The sequence below is a fragment of the Tamandua tetradactyla genome, chromosome X (genome assembly GCF_023851605.1).
Source record: "Tamandua tetradactyla isolate mTamTet1 chromosome X, mTamTet1.pri, whole genome shotgun sequence".
Lineage (NCBI taxonomy): Eukaryota > Metazoa > Chordata > Mammalia > Pilosa > Myrmecophagidae > Tamandua > Tamandua tetradactyla.
The window spans coordinates 156,777,449-156,794,842 of record NC_135353.1 but is presented as its reverse complement, the minus strand read 5'-3'; the positions used below and the strand labels follow the sequence as shown (position 1 = coordinate 156,794,842).

Genomic DNA, 17,394 nt, shown 5'->3' with positions numbered 1-17,394 from the left:
TAAGCCTACTTAAAATTAGACCTAAGAGTCACCCCCAGAGAACCTCTTTTGTTGCTCAGATGTGGTTTCTCTCTAAGCCAACTCGGCAGGTGAACTCACTGCCCTCCCCACGTGTGGGACATGACTCCCGGAGGTATAAATCTCCCTGACAATGTGGGATAGAAATCCCAAGATGAACTGGGGCCCAGCATCGAGGGACTGAGAAAGCCTTGTTGACCAAAAAGGGGATGAGAGAAATGAGACAAAATAAAGTTTCAGTGGCTGAGAGATTTCAAACAGATTTGAGAGGTTATCCTGGAGATGATTCTTATGCATTACATAGATATCCCTTTTCAGTTTAGGGTGTAGAGCTGTGTTCCAGTAGTCTTGATTCTTGAAGATGATTGTATAAAGATATAAATTTTACAATGGGACTGTATGATTGGGAAAACCTTGTGTCTGATGTTCCTTTTATGAACAGATGAGTAAAAAAAATATGTATAAAAATAAATAAATAGGGGGACAAAGGTTAAAATAAATTGGGTAGGTGGAAATACCAGTGGTGAATGACAGGGAGGGGTAAGGGATATGGTATGTATGAGTTTTTTCTTTTTTCTTTTTATTTCTTTTTCTGGAGTGCTGCAAATGTTCTAGAAAATGATCATGGTGATGAATGCACAACTATGTGATGATATTGTGAGCCATTGATCATACACCATGTATGGAATGTATGTGTGTGAAGACTTATCAATAAAAATATTTTTTAGAAAAGAGTGTGTTCTTTAACCTCCATATATTTTTGAAAGCTCTGGTTCTTTGGTGATTATTAATTTCCAGCTTCATTCCAATGTGGTCAGAGAAAGTGCTTTGGATAATTTCAATCTTATTAAATTTATAAAGACTCAGTTTGTGTCCAAGCAAATGCTGTATCCTAAGAATGTTCCATATGAGCCAGAGAAGAAAGTACATCCTGGTGTTTTGGGGTATAATGATCTACTTATGTCTATTAGGTCTAATTCATTTATCCCATTGTTTAGGTTCTCTATTTCCTTGTTGATCTTCTGTCTGATTGTTCTATATAGAAGAGAGTGGTGTATTGAAGTCTCCCACTATTATTGTTGAAATGTCTATCACTCCCTTCGGTTTTGCCAATGCTTGCCTCATGTACTTTGGAGCTCTTTGATTGAGAACATAAACATTTATGATTGTAATTTCCTCTTGGTGAATTATCCCTTTTACTATATGTAGTGTCCTTCTTTGTCACTTATAATGTCTTTACACTTAAAGTCTATTTTATCTGATATTAGTATAGGTACTCCTGCTTTCTTTTGGTTACAACTTGCATAGAAGTTCTTTTGTCATCCTTTCACTTTCAAGATAATTGTCTTGTAAACAGCATATAGATGGATTATATTTTAAAATCCATTCTGCCCTGGGTGGTCGATGGTGGCAGAGTGGCAGAGTTCTTGTCTGCCATGCCAGAGACCTGGGTTCGATTCTGGTGCCTGCCCATGCAAAAAAAAAAAAAAGTAGAAATAAAAAAATCCATTCTGCCAATCTGTAACTTCTAATTGGTGAGTTTAGTATGTTAACATTCAAAGTAATTCCTGTAAAAGCAGTCTTTGAATCTACCATCTTATCCTTTAGTTTTTATTTGTCAGATCTGTATATTCTTTTCCTTCTCTCTCTTTTTATCCTTTAAATTACCCTTACTGCTACTCTTCAGTTCTGTGCCTTCCTCCAGACCTTCCACTCCTGTCTTCTTTTTTCAGCTGACTCCCTTTAGTATTTCTTGTAGAGCAGGTCTCTTGTTGACTAGTTCTCTCAATCTTTGTCCTTGAAGATTTTAATTTTTCTCTCAATTTTGAAGGACGACTTGGCTGGATAAAGAATTCTTGGCTGGAAGCCTTTCTTGTTCAGGATCTTAAATACATCATAAGACTGCCTTCTTGCTTCCAAGGTGTTTGTTGAGTCCAAACTCAGTCTTATGTGCCTTCCCTTGTATGTAGTAGATCACTTTTCTCATGCTGCTTTCATGACCTTCTATTTCTCTTTAACATTTGACAGTTTGATTAGTATGTGTCTTGGAGTAGGCCTATTTGGATTTATTTTATTTCGAGTTCATTAGGCCTCTTTGATTTGCAAATTTATACATTTTAAAAGGGTTGGGCAGTTTTCCCCGATTTTTATCGTAATTCAATTGTTCTGTCTTCTAGCTCACTTATTCTTCCTTCTGCTTCTTTGAATCTGCTATCGTGCGTCTCTAGTATATTTCTAATTTGGTCTACTGTATCTTTCATCTTTGTGAGATCTGCCATTTTTCTAATTAATCTTTTGAATTATTATTTATGCTCTTCTAGTGTCTCCCCAATATCCTTCATTTCTTTATAAAATCCTTGAGTAATTGTTCCATATTCTGTGTCCCCTCTGGAGTTTTGATTTGGTCATTTGGCCGACCCATTTTTGCCTGGATCTTCACGTGCTTTGTGACTTTTTTCTTGTGTTTGGGGCATTTGATTATCTTAATAAGGTTATTTTGCAAGTTGGTTGCCTTCACTCATCTAATGTTTTGTATTTACTTGGTTTTGCATTGAAAGTTTCCTTTTGCATGTAGTTGTCAGTAATTCCCCACCTAACCAAGGCCTGGATCTCATGCGGGGTACAATTCACCTTGAGGGTCTATTAAAAGCTAGGCTGAGGGGGTAGACCAACCACTCACCACGTGGGAGACCCAGACTTGATTCCCAGCCCATGCACCCAAAAATAAGAATAAGAATGAGAATTTTAAAATAAACTAAAAGTATAAAAAACAGCAGCAACAACAACAAAAAAAAACACACTTCAATGTTAGTAGGCCCCAAAGTCAGAAGGAGACCCACAAGATATATTGTGAGTGAAATCAGAGTGGTGCCCACCAAAGGAAGAGAAAATTTAAAAATAAAAATAAATAAAATAAAATAACATATATAATAAGAAATAAAAATAAAGACTTATTAAAAATATAAATATGTAAATAAAAATAGAAAATAACGTAATACTACTAATAGAAATACATAGAGAAAAATATATTTTTAAAAAAGGAAAAACAGATAAAAGAATAATAAAAATAAAACAACCTAGGCAGATAGGGAATTCGCGTGCCTGCATTTACCCCTTGTAACCAGCAGGGGGCGAACCTGAAGCACCTCCTCCCTGACTGCAACAGCCAACCTGCATTTACCGCTTCTCACCAGCAGGTGACACTCTTGAGGCACCTCCAAGGTCACACCTGCCCCTTTGCGACCGCGGGGACTGGAAGATGGCGTGCACCGTGTTGGGGGTTCTCCTGGCCCACGGTGACTGGGTGGCCGGTCCCAGCACACAGAACAGGGGAGTCAACCAGCACACCCAGGGGTATCAGCCGACCTATAGTGCCCAGCAACTGGCAGACCTGCCACACACTGCGCCCGCCAGGACGGCTGCTCCTGTTACTTGGCCGGGCGACTGCTCCCAGCACCCAGGGACCGTGCCCACCTCCAGGCTGGCCACAGGCACTGTCGGCCGCACGGCCACCTGGGGAGGTTTCCCAGCCAGCAGCTGGGACAGACTGGAGCAGAGGAACGGTCAGTTCCCTCTGATCAGCTACTCCCGGCATGCCACAGCCTGCCCCCGTAGGGACATTGGCCGGTCCGACCCTCCCCTTTCTCCCTGTCCCAATCCTCCTGCCTCTTTCCTCCCCAAAACACCTGAAAGCCTCTTGGGTACTCATGCCCTGGGATCACAGTCCCAGTCATTCTCTCCCCATCCCCTATTCTGTTGCACGGAGCAGGGGTGGATTCAATCCACTCCATTCTGCTATCTTCTATATAGACATTTTACATTATTTTTCAAAGCATAATTTTACTAATCCTACACATTCCAGTAGTTATAAACAGAATGTCACCCTCGGCACAATAGTATAATGCAGGGTGGACATATTTTTGAGTAACATTTGTAATTAAATGTCTCTTTCGTCTCTGAGAGTACACGTGAGCTTCTTGTGAATGGGCCATTGATCAAAAAGGTAATGCCTATTGCAAGTATCTGCTCCCACGCGCGAGCTCAGGGGAGCACAGACCCAAGTCAATGATAAAAGTACAAGTGAGGGCGGGCCACGTGGCTCAGCAGGCAGAGTTCTTCCTGCCATGCCAGAGATCCAGGTTCAATTCCTGGTGCCTGCAGTTGTAAAAAAAAAAAAAAAAAAAAAGTACAAGTGAGCACGAGGCAAGGAGGCAGCATGTTACAGCTGGAAATGGCAAACGTGGTACTTTTCTTTTCTACCCTTCCTAGCCTTCCTTGTAGGTGTCTCTTACCGGACAGATGGCCAGGACTTTGCCTTGAGGAGAACAAGGATTGTTAGACATGGGATGCAAAAGAGGAGCTTGAAGCCCACATCAAAAAAAGAAATCACTTTGAAGACCAAAGCAGGATTAGTTGAGAGAAAAGATCTCTTTATAGAGTGAAAAGGGCACTTTTCACCCTAATAATCAAGTGGAAAGAAAATCATAATTTGTTACTGAAACGAATTGGATAAATGTATTCTCCCACGATAGCATGTTCTTCCTTGAGCTTCCCAGGTCATTGGCTTCGTGTGACCCTGCCTTTGCTGTCATGTGTCCCTCTTTCGGCACCATTGGCAATATCTGAAATTAGGGACAGCAGATATGGCTGCCAGAAATTTTGCTTGCACTCTTGCCACAGCATTATAATATTCACTACTGGATGAGAGAAATAGAAGTCCTAGATGATGTCCAAATCTCCGTTTGGAGAACAGTATTCACTCCTGTCCGTGGAAGCTCAGAGAATGGGGACTTTATTTGATAGTCAGCCTTCGGTGCTGTCATCTTGATTCTGCCTCCTCTTGGGAATCATCTCCAGTTCTCCCTAAGTTAGGCACTGGGGTCCCTGCAAATGACTCATCAACTTTTTTACATATCACCATGTTGGTGGAGGCAGGGGAGAACTACTGCTGTCTCTGTTCCTTTCTTTGAACCACGACATCTTCTTCGCACATTGTTATAGTCTCCTCTGGCATTTTGCTGTCCAAGAACTTCCTTTGGGATCCCTTTTCCCATCCAAGGCACTTATTTCCACAATCCCCTACCCCCTCTCTATAGATCCACCCTTCCCCACCCTACCCACACATACTTACTTCTCAAGGACAAACTGAGTCACACAAGAATACTGCTACTCTTGGGAATCACACATTTTTGTTCTCAACAGAAAATAGCCATGACAAAAGAAATATCTTCTCTTTACCACACCGTTTCTTCCTCCTGAGTACATGGGAAGACTGGTCTGAGGCATTTCAGTTAAGTGGTGAGTTCACCATTCTCTTTTGTCCACTAAGAAATCAGAGTCTAAGGTCATGGGGCTGCAAGAAGGAAGTGGCCTCAATCCCTGAGTCAATGCTGGATTAGAGCTGCCAAGGAGAGCCCCCTGACCTGCATCAGATTGTGACACAAGCAACAAATAAACCTTTGCTATATAAATCACTGAGACATTGGGGGTTATTTGTTTTTGCAGCATAGCCTATCCTAGCTGACTAATTCAATATCTGTTGATGAGGTAAAGAGCCTAATGGAAACAGAAAGCAAAGATCTATAAATGTGGCCTGTTCTAGTTTGTTAGCTGCTAGAATGTGATATACCAGAAATGGAACAGCTTTTAAAAAGAGGAAATTTATTAAATTGCTAGTTTACAGTTCTAAGCCCACCAAAATGTCCAAATTAAAGCAAGGCTATAAAAATGTCTGATCTAAGGCATCAGGGAAAGATACCTTGGTTCGAGAAGGCCGATTACATTCAGGGTTTCTCTCTCAAGTGAGAAGGCACATGGCGAACATGGTGACGTCTGCTAGCTTTCTCTCCAGGCTTCCGGTTTCATGAAGCTCCCCTGGGGGTGTTTTCCTTCATTTCCAAAGGTCTCTGGTTGCATAGGCTCTCATGGTTCCCCTGGCTCTCTCCAAAATGTTTCCTCTTTTAAAGGATTCCAATAGACTAATCAGGACCCACCTGGAATGGGTGGAGTCACATCTCCCTCTAATCAAAGGTTAATACCCATGACTGGGCGAGTCACATTTCCATGGAGATAATCTAATCAAGCTTCCAACCTCTAGAACTAAATAGGGATTAAAAGAAACGACTGCATCCACGAGATAGGTCAGGATTAAAACATGGCTTTTCTAGGGTACATGATCCTTTCAGACCATCACACGGCCTCAGGAAAGTGTTCTACAAGTGAGAAGGCAGCTTTCCCAAGGGCATGTCCTCAGCTGGAAGTCAACCACCTCACTTTAGGAAGCTGCACAAGGAGGAACTTGACCACTAAAAAGGTAAAAAGATATCCTTCCTTTCTGGCTTTTTTTTTCCTGTGTGTGGCTGAAGATTTAAATGTATCTTAAATGAAAGGTAGGCTCTACTCTAAGACACAGCACCGAGAGAGGCCAAAGCATACAACCAATCCCTTTTCTTTTTCTTAAAGACTTCTGTATCTGATGGGGAAATTTTCTTAAAACTCTAGTGCTATCTCTTTGTGCATATCATGAATCTGCTCATGTTCTCTTCTAGAATGAATTTTCTTTGCTCTGAGTCTAGCTGGACAGTAAAAAGCACCACAAAGACCATATAGTTTTTTCTTATCAACTGTGCACGGATCATAGAATGTGCCAGCTATGGAATGCACTTTGTTTGAACTTTAAACGCATTTCAGTCTCCGTTTTTATTATCAGTTTTTTCCATGTAATTTTCTGTAAGTTTCTACTCTGCTCAGGGAACAATTGAGAAGGTGGTGTGCAGTTAAAATTAAAACCTGCCACTTCCCACATAAAATATGTAAATAGCACGATGCAGTTTGCATTTTTAAAGGCAGCAACTTCAAATTCTCTTAAGTAGCCTCAGAAAAAGCATGAGTTAATTTAATCCAGTGCCTCCGACATTTTGCATTCCACCAGATTTTTATTCTAATTAATGGGAAGAATTAAACAAATGGATGTTTGGTCTCTAGCTCACATCTGCCATTCAGTTGAGTTGGTTTATTATCTGCATACAGCTACGGGTCGCTTAATCTCGTTCTTCAATGTCTATGAGAAGCAACCAAAATGGAAAATTACTCTGGCTTCTGCCTCAGCAAAGAATGGGAAAGTATGGCACGTCTTGCCTTAGAGCCACCTTTCCTCTTGGGTGTCTAGCTAAGACACTGAGGCCTCAGTGAGACCACAGAATTGAGGGCCGTTGGGGGATTTTATCATTTTGCTGATGTGGTTTTTTGAAGTTATAATTATTTCCAATGCATGATTTTTAAGTAACAGGAATAAATGCGTTTGGTTAGTTGATGTGTGTAAATACTAACGTGTGCCCTTGCATTTCCTCAAATCTTCTACATCTGTGGTGTCACCCTGTTCTTTAATATTAAATGTTTTGAGCTCCTAAATGAGCCAGGTTAAGCTAAGCTATGTTGTAATAATAAATCAGTCCCAAATTCTGATAGGGATTATTTCTCACTCGCATAAAATTCAATGTGGGATTGTAACCCATACCAAACTCTGAAATCTGTCTACAACTCATTGTTGTGATATGCTTTGAAATTTATTGCTTTTTTGTATATATGTTATTTTTCACAAAAAGGAAAACAAAAACAGACTAACAAAAAAATCCAACGTGGGTGTTACTGGGTGAGCGGCTCTCCTGGGTGGCTTTTCGTGAAGCAGTGACTCAGGGACCCAGGCTTTGTCTGTCTTATGACCCTGTCATCTCTACATGCTTGGAGATCTCTGCTGGATCCTTGAATAAAGCGGGAAAGTGCAGAGGGTCACATGGGCTGCTTTAGGCGTAAACCTAGAAGTAGAGTGCATCGCTGCCACCCGCAGGAACTTAATCAGAACTGGTCCCATGACCTTACCTAGAGGCAAGGGTGCTGGGAGATGAGGGCTAGCTGAGGGCTCAGGAAGAAGGAATGGGCTCCTGAGCATCTGGCCAATCCTTGTCACAGCCCACAAGCCAAGGGAACCGTGGGAGTTCTGTCCCACAAAAATCTCCAAGAAGTCTCATTCACCTTACTCAATTCTTATTGAATATATAATTCTATATCATTAAGTATCATGTTATATAATATTCTATGCAGTTTTAGAGAAACGATTCACAGCAGTGGGGGTGATTTCACTGCTGACCCCACCCCCCACCAAAAAAACATCTGGCAATGTCTTGAGATATTTTTAGTTGTCACAACTGGGAGTATCTTCTGGTGGGTAGAGGCCAGGGATGTTATTAAACATCTTATGATGCACAGGACAGCCCCCACCAGAAAGAATTATGTGCTCCAAACTGTCAGTAGGGCCAAGGTTGAGAATTCTTGAAATCTAGTAATGCAGCGTCACTTGACTTTGAGTCAAAAACAGTTACAAAAGACAAAGATGGTCATTCTATAATTAATAAAAGGGACATCCCACAGGAAAATGTAACAATTATAAATACATATGCATCTAACATCAGAGCCCTAAAATATATGAAGCAAAATTCTGAAAGACTTGATGGGAGAAACTGACAGTTCTACATTAAAAATAGTAGACTTTAACACACCACTCTCAATAATGGATAGAATATTAGTCAGATGATCAATGAGGAAGTACAGGGCTTGGATGAAGCACTAAATCAAGTAGACCTAACAGAAATATATAGAACATGGCACTCAATGAAAACGGAATACACATTCTTCTTGAGTGCATTTGGATCATTCTTAAGGATAGATGACATTTTGAGTCACAAAACAAGTCTCAATACATTGAAAAATATTGAAATCATACAATGTATATTCTCTGACCAAAATGGAATGAAGCTAGATGTCAATAAAATAGGGAGAAATGGAAAATTCACACATGTGGAAATTAAACAGAATACTCTTAAACTACCAATGGGTTAAAGAGAAAATTACAAACAAAATTAGGAAATATCTTAAGGCAAATGAAAATGAAAATGCAACACACCAAACATACCAAAACTTACAGGATTCAGAAAAGGCAGAGTTAAAAGGGAAATTTGTATCTCCACATGCTTACATTAAAAAAGAAGACAGACTTCAAATGAGAGACCAAATCTCAAAACTGGAAGAACTAGGAAAATAAAGAGCAAACTAAACCCAAAGGGTGCAGAAGGAAGGAAATAGCAAAGATTAGAGTGAAGATAAATGAAATAAAAAAACAAAAAACAATAGAGAGAATCAACAAAACAAAAAGTTGGTTCTTTGAAAAATTCAATAAAATTGACAAACCTTCAGCAATAACAAAGAAAAAGAGAGCAAGGATACAAATATGAAAATCAGAAATGAAAAATGGGACCATACTGAAATAAAAAGGACTATAAGAGGATACTATGACCCATAGTATGCCAATAAATTAGATAATCCAACTGAAATGGACAAACTCTCAGAAACACACAAACTACCTGCACTGACTAAAGAAGAGACAGAAGAGCTCAACAAACCAATTACCAGAAATAAGATTGAATCAGTAATCAAAAACCTCCCAACAAAGAAAAGCCCAAGACCAGATGGCTTCACAGGGGAATTCTACCAAACATTCCAAGAAGACTTAACTCCAATTCTGCTCAAATTCTTCCAAAAAATTGAAGAGGGGGAATACTCCCTAATTGATCAAAGGAGGCCAAAATCATCCTTGTACCAAAGCTGGATAAAGCTACCACAAGAAAAGAAATTACAGATCAATATCTCTTATGACTATAGATGCAAAAATCCTCAACAAAATACTAGCAAACCAAATCCAACAGTATGTTTAAAGAACTATGTACTATGATCAAGTGGGATTTATCCTTGGTGTGCAAAGTTGGTTCAACATAAAAAAATCAATTAATGTAATATACCACGTTAACAGAATGAAAGAGAAAAAAAACATGATCATCTCAATTGATGCAGAAGAGGCACTTGGCAAAATACAGCACTCTATCTTCATAAAAACATTTAGAACACCAGGCATAGAAGGAAGCTTCCTCAACGTGATTAAGGGCAAATATTAGAAGCCCACAGCTAAGATCCTACTTAATGGTGAACGACTGAAATCTTTCCCTCTGAGCTCGGGAATAAGATAAGGATGCCCGCTGTCACCACTGTTATTCAACATTGCTTTGTAAGTTCTGCCCAGAGGAATTAAGCAAGAAAAAGAAATAGAAGGCATCCAAATTGGAAAGGAAGAAGTAAAGCTTTCCCTATTTGCAGATTGTATTAGTTTGCAAACTGCCAGAAGTCACTATATCAGAACTGGAATGCCTCTTTAAAAGGGGAATTTACCATGTTACAAGTTTACAGTTCTAAGCCTATAAAATTGTCCAAACTAAGACATCAAGTTAAACACCTAATTCAAGGAAGGCCAATGAGTCAGAAACATCTCTGTCAGTTGGGTAATCACGTGGTTAGCATGTGCTCGTCCCTTGCCCCTGGGTTCGATTGCTTTCAGCCTCTGTTCCTGTGTGGGTTCCTCACTTTCCTTCTCCAGGGCTGGGTTCATCTCTTGGCTTCCCTTGGCTCTCTTCAGGTTCGGGCTTGCAGAATATTTCGTGAAGATGTCTGCTAAACTCCAGACATCCATGTCTCTGTTCTTCAAGTGTTGGGGTCTGTGTCAGCTCTGGGCTCTGTTGACTCTGTAATTTTTCTGACTCTCACCAAAATGTTTCCTCTTTTAAAGAATTCCAATAAGCTAATCAAGAACCCCTGGAATCAATGGAGCCCCATCTCCATCTAATCAAATGGTCACACCCACACTTGGGCACATCACATCTCTGTGGAGATAATCTAATCAAAAGTTCCCACTTACAATATTGAATCAGGATAAAAAGATACAGCTGCCCCCCCATACACACACACACACAAGATTGAATCAGGATTAAAACATGGTCTTTCTGGGGTACATAATATTTTCAAACTGGCACACAGATGATATGATCCTATGTACAGAAGACCCTGAAAAATCCACAACAAAGCTCCTAAAGCTAATAAATTAATTTGGCAAAGTGGCAGGGTACAAGAGCAACATCCCAAAATCAGTAGACTTTCTATACACAAGTAATGAGCAATCAGAAGAAGAAATCAAGAAAAGACTTCCATTCACAATAGCAACTAAAAGAATAAAATATCTAGGAGTGAATCTAACCAAGGATATAAAGGTTTGCACACAGGAAACTATAAAACATTGCTAAAATAAATTAAAGAAAACCTAAATAACTGGAATGATATTCCATGTTTATGGATTGGAAGACTAAATAGCATTAAATGTGAATACCACTGAAAGCAATTTATAGGTTTAATACAATCCCAATCAAAAGCCCAACAATCTTCTTTGCAGAAATGGAGAAGCCAATCATAAAATTTAAATGGAAGGGTAAGGATCCCCAAATAACTAAAGCCACCTTGAAAAAGAAGAATGAAGTTGGAAGACTCACGTTTCCTGATCTTAAATCCTATTACAAAGTTACAGTAATCAGAACAGCATGGTACTAGCACAAAGACAGACATTTAGAACAATGGAGCAGAATTTAAAGTTTGGAAATTAACCTTTACAATTCTGGCCAACTGATATTTGACAAGGTGGCAACTGATATTTGACCACTCAATTGGAAAATAACAGTCTCTTGAACAAATGGTGCAGGGAAAACTGGATCTCCGTTTGCAAAAAAAGGAAGACCCCCCCCCCACCTCACATCATATATAAAAATCAACTCAAAATCTAATCTAGACTTCCGGAGAAGATGGCGGCTTAGTAAGACGCGCAGGTCTTAGTTCCTCCTCCAGAAAAGCAACTAAAGAAACAGAAACAATACGAAACAGCTCCTGGAGCCACGACAGAGACCAAAAAGACAGCATACCCCATTCTGGAACGGCTGAACAGGCAGGGATATTCTGCTGCGGTGAGATACCCGAGGGGCGCGCGTTTTCCCGGCCGGGGCGGCTGGCGACTGGGGTCCCCTCCACGCACGTGGCTCCCCGTTCTGACTGGGAACGTTGGATAGTGGGGCCCTCCCGCCACGCTTGGCGTCTCAGGCCAGCTGGGCAATTTGGACCGGCACTCCCCCAAGCCGCAGCGGCCGGCGACCCCCTCCTCCATGCGCGGTTTCCCAGGCTGACTGCGAGATTCGGATTGGCAAGTTAAAGGAGCCACAGCATCTTTTACTGGTGGGCCCCGCAGACAGACGAGCACCACGAGCGCCACCTACTGGGCAAGAAAAGAAAAACAGAGCCCAGAGATTTCACAGAAAAAGCTTTCAACCAGCCGGGTCCCACACCCAGGGAAATCTGATCAAATCCCCAGACACCAGCAGAAAATAATGGATGACGCTCGGAAAATTGAAGATATGGCCCAGTCAAAGGAACAAACCAATAGTTCAAATGAGATACAGGAGCTGAGACAACTAATGCTGAATATACGAACAGAAATGGAAAAACTCTTCAAAAACCAAATCAATAAATTGAGGGAGGACATGAAGAAGACATGGGCTGAACAAAAAGAAGAAATAGAAAATCTGAAAAACAAATCATAGAACTTATGGGAGTGAAGGACAAAGAAGAAAAAATGGAAAAAACCATGGACACCTACAATGGTAGATCTAAAGAGACAGAAGCTACAATTAGTGAACTGGAGGATGGAACATCTGAATTCCAAAAAGAAACAGAAACTATAGGGAAAAGAATGGAAAAACTTGAGCAGGGAATCAGGGAACTGAATGACAATATGAAGCGCACAAATATACGTGTTGTGGGTGTCCCAGAAGGAGAAGAGAAGGGAAAAGGAGGAGAAAAACTAATGGAAGAAATTATCACTGAAAATTTCCCAACTTTTATGAAAGACCTAAATTTAGAGATCCAAGAAGTGCAGCGCACCCCAAACAGAATAGACCCAAATAGGTGTTCTCCAAGACACTTACTAGTTAGAATGTCAGAGGTCAAAGAGAAAGAGAGGATCTTGAAAGCAGCAAGAGAAAAACAATCCATCACATACAAGGGAAACCCAATAAGACTATGTGTAGATTTCTCAGCAGAAACCATGGAAGGTAGAAGACAGTGGGATGATATATTTAAATTACTAAAAGAGAAAAACTGCCAACCAAGACTTCTATATCCAGCAAAATTGTCTTTCAAAAATGAAGGAGAAATTAAAACATTTATAGACAAAAAGTCACTGAGAGAATTTGTGACCAAGAGACCAGCTCTGCAAGAAATACTAAAGGGAGCACTAGAGTCAGATATGAAAAGACAGAAGAGAGAGGTATGGAGTAAAGTGTAGAAAGAAGGAAAATCAGATATGATATATATAATACAAAAGCCAAAATGGTAGAGGAAAATATTATCCAAACAGTAATAACACTAAAAGTTAATGGACTGAATTTCCCAATCAAAAGACATAGAATGGCAGAATGGATTACGACCCAGCAATACCATTGCTAGATACCTACTCAAAGGACTTAAGGGCAAAGACACAGACGGACATTTGCACACCAGTGTTTATAGCAGCATTATCTACAATTGCAAAGAGATGGAAACAGCCAAAATGTCCATCAACAGACGAGTGGCTAAACAAACTGTGGCATATACCTACGATGGAATATTATGCAGCTTTAAGACAGACTAAACTTATGAAGCATGTAATAACATGGATGGACCTAGAGAACATTATGCTGAGTGAGTCTAGCCAAAAACTAAAGGACAAATACTGTATGGTCCCACTGATGTGAACTTACATTCGAGAATCAGCTTGGAATATATCATTGGTAACAGAGACCAGCAGGAGTTAGAAACAGGGTAAGATAATGGGTAATTGGAGCTGAAGGGATACAGACTGTGCAACAGGACTAGATACAAAAACTCAAAAATGGACAGCACAATAATACCTAAGTGTAATGTAACTATGTTGGAACACTGAATGAAGCTGCACCTGAAATATGGTTTTTTGTTTGTTTGTATCTTTTGTTTTTGTTTTTTTCTTTTTCCTTTTTATATATATATATATTTTTATTAGTATTATTATTTTAATTCTCTTCTCTATATTAACAGTCTATATCTTTTTCTGCTGTTTTGCTAGTTCTTTTCCTAAATCGATGCAAATGTACTAAGAAATGATGATCATACATCTATGTGATGATACTAAGAATTACTGAGTGCATGTGTAGAATGGAATGATTTCTAAATGTTGTGTTAATTTCTTTTCTTTTTTTTGATTAATAAAAAAAATTTTTTTAAAAAATCTAATCTAATAGCCAGAAATATCAAACTCCTAGAAGAAAACATAGGCAAGCATCTTCAGGACCTTGTATTAGGCAATTATTTCTTAGACTTTACACCCAAAGCACAAGCAACAACAACAACAAAATAGATAAATGGGACCTCATCAAAATTAAATGACAGCCTACACAGTGGGAGAAAAATATTTGGAAAACTCATAACTGATAACCCTTCGACTTAACAAAAAGACAAACAACCGAATTTTAAAATTGGCAAAAGACTTGAACAGACATATATCCAAAGAACATATACAAATGGCAAATAAAACACATGAAAAGATGTCAACATCATTAACCATCATAGAAATGTCAATTGTGCTGATTTGAACCTGTGCTGAACTCCAGAAAAGCCATGTCCTTTAATCCTTATTCAGTATTGCTGACTGGGAGCTTTTTTATTGTTTCCATGGAGATGTGGCCCACCCAATTGTGGGTGATAACTTTTGATTAAATGGCTTCTATGGAGTTGTGACACCACCAATTCTAGGTGAGTCTTGATTAGTTTACTGGAATCCTTTAAAAGAGGAAGCATTTTGGAGAAAGCTTCAGAATGATGAGAGCCATGAGACCAAGCAGAGCCGCAAGAGAGCTACAAGAGAGGAGAGAGCCATGAGAAACAAGAGAGCTCATGCAGCCAGAGACCTTTGGAGGTGAAGAAGGAAATCGCCCCTAGGGGAGCTTCATGAAACAAGAAGCCTGGAGAGAAAGTTAGCAGATGTTGCTATGTTCACCATGTGCCTTTCCAATTGAGAGAAAAACTGAATTTCATCAGCCTTTCTTGAGTGAAGGTAACCTTTTGTTGGTGCCTTAGATTGGACATTCTGTAGACTTGCTTCAATTGGGACATTTTCAGGAGAGAAAGCTAGCAGACATTGCCATGTTCACAATGTGCCTTTCCAGTTAAGAGAGAAACCCTGAACATCACTGGCCTTCTTGAACCAAGGTATCTTTCCTTGGATGCCTTATTTATTTCTATAGCTGTGCTTTAATACTGGACAGTTTTCATTGCCTTAGAACTGTAAACATGCAACTTAATAAATTCCCCCTTTTAAAAGCTGTTTCATTTCTGGTATATTGCATTCCAGCAGTTTGAAAACTAGAACACCAATCAAAACCACAATGAGATACCATTTCATAGCCATCAGAATGGCTGCTATTTAGAAACAGAAACTGACATGTTGGAGAAGTTGTGGAGAAATAGGAAGACTCATTCATTGCTGGTAGCAATGTAAAATGGTGCAGCTGCTGTGGAAGACAGTTTGATGATTCCTCAGAAAGCTAAGTATGGAAATACTATATGTCCTGGCAATCTCACTACTGGGTATATACCCCAAAAATTGAAAACAGGGACTTTAACAGGTATCTGCATATTGGTGCATTACTCACAATTGCTAAAAGATGGAAGCAACCCAAGTGTTCGTCAACCAATAAATTGATAAACAAAATGTGACATATACATATAATGGAATATTATTCAGCCATAAAAAGGAATGAAGTCCTGATAAATGTGACAACATTGATGAATCTTGAAGCCATCATGCTAAGTGAAATAAGCCAGATGCAAAAGGACAAATATTTTATGATCTCACTGTTTTGAAACAATTAGAATAAGTAAAATCATTGCATCAGATTCTAGAATATAGGTTACCAGGTGTGTTAGTTAGATTCAGTTGTCAACTTGGCCAGGTGAACATACCTAGTTCTGTTGCTGCGGACACAAGCCAATGGTACGCGAACCTCATCTGTTGCTAATTACATCTGCAGTTGGCTAGGAGGCGTGTCTGCCGCAATGAGTGATGTTTGACTTAATTGGCTGGTCCTTAAATGGAGAACGCAATGTAGCACAGCCTAGCAGCTCAGCCCAGGCCTTTGGAGATGCAGAAAGAAGTCACCCCGGGGAAAGTTGTTGGAACCCAGAGGCCTGCAGAGAAGACCAGCAGAGACCATCTTGTGCCTTCCACGTAAGAAAGAACCTCAGTGGAAAGTTAGCTGCCTTTCCTCTGAAGAACCAACAAAATAAATCCCGTTTTATTAAAAGCCAATCCATCTCTGGTGTGTTGCATTCCGGCAGCTAGCAAACTAGAACACCAGGGGATAGGGTGGGGATCAGAAATGAGAAGTTAAGGGTTAAAATGTACAAGATTCCTATTTGGAATGATGGAAATGTTTTGGTAATGGATGGTGGTGATGGTAGCACAACATTGTTAATGTAATTAATAATATATGCCTCAATATGGTCATAAAGGGAAATGTTGGATTGTATATAAGGTAATAGAATAAGATTTTTTAAAAATCCATGAAACTGTACTACACAAACAGTGAACCCTAAGTTAAACCATGGACTTTAGAATTATATAAAACATGTGCTTTCATCAATTGTAACAAATGTTCCACACCAAAGCAGAGTGTTGGTGGTGGGATGGCATATGGGAATCTTGCATTTCATGCATGATTTTTCTGAAAGCCCACAACTTCTCTAATAAAGAAAGAAATTATACTGCTATGTTTTGACAAATGTGCAGTGGTGTGAACTATCTCATAGCCTTCTTCTTCCTTAAGGACTCCGAAACACTATAAATTGGTATGACTTCCTGAAGGGCAATTTATAAAATGGATCAAGGGCCTTAGAAAATCATCATAAACTTGATCCAATAATCCTACTCCTAGGAATTATACTAAGAAGATAATCAGAAAAGTACATAATGATTAATGTATATGGAATACTCTCCCACTCACTATTGTCTATAATAGAGAAAAACTGGGAATAACATAGAGGAGCGGCTAAATAAATGCTGGTGCATTTATTTCATAAAACTTTAAGCATCCATTAAAGAACATGTTTTCAAGGAATACTCAACCCCATGAGAAAATGCTCAGAACATAATGGAAAAAGCAGGATACAAAACTGCATATATCCTATTGTAATGTTATAATAAAACGTGTTGGGGGGGCAGTGAAGGAATGTAGTCGGCTGTGTTTGGGGATTATGAGTGGTTTCTAGTTTCTTCTCTATTCTTCCCAGTTGTTTTTTCACATTTTTGACATTAAAAAAGTTTTTACCTTTATAATCAAGGAAAAAAGTAAATGAAATTTTGTATCATTTGTAGTTTTCACTACATTG

The 17,394-nt window shown here is 39.4% G+C and overlaps 1 pseudogene; it reads left to right on the top strand.

The window, feature by feature from the left end:
- The first annotated feature begins 3,277 nt into the window (after positions 1-3,277).
- Positions 3,278-17,394, top strand: part of LOC143672137 (cytosolic beta-glucosidase-like) — a 35,898-nt pseudogene continuing 21,781 nt past the window's right edge.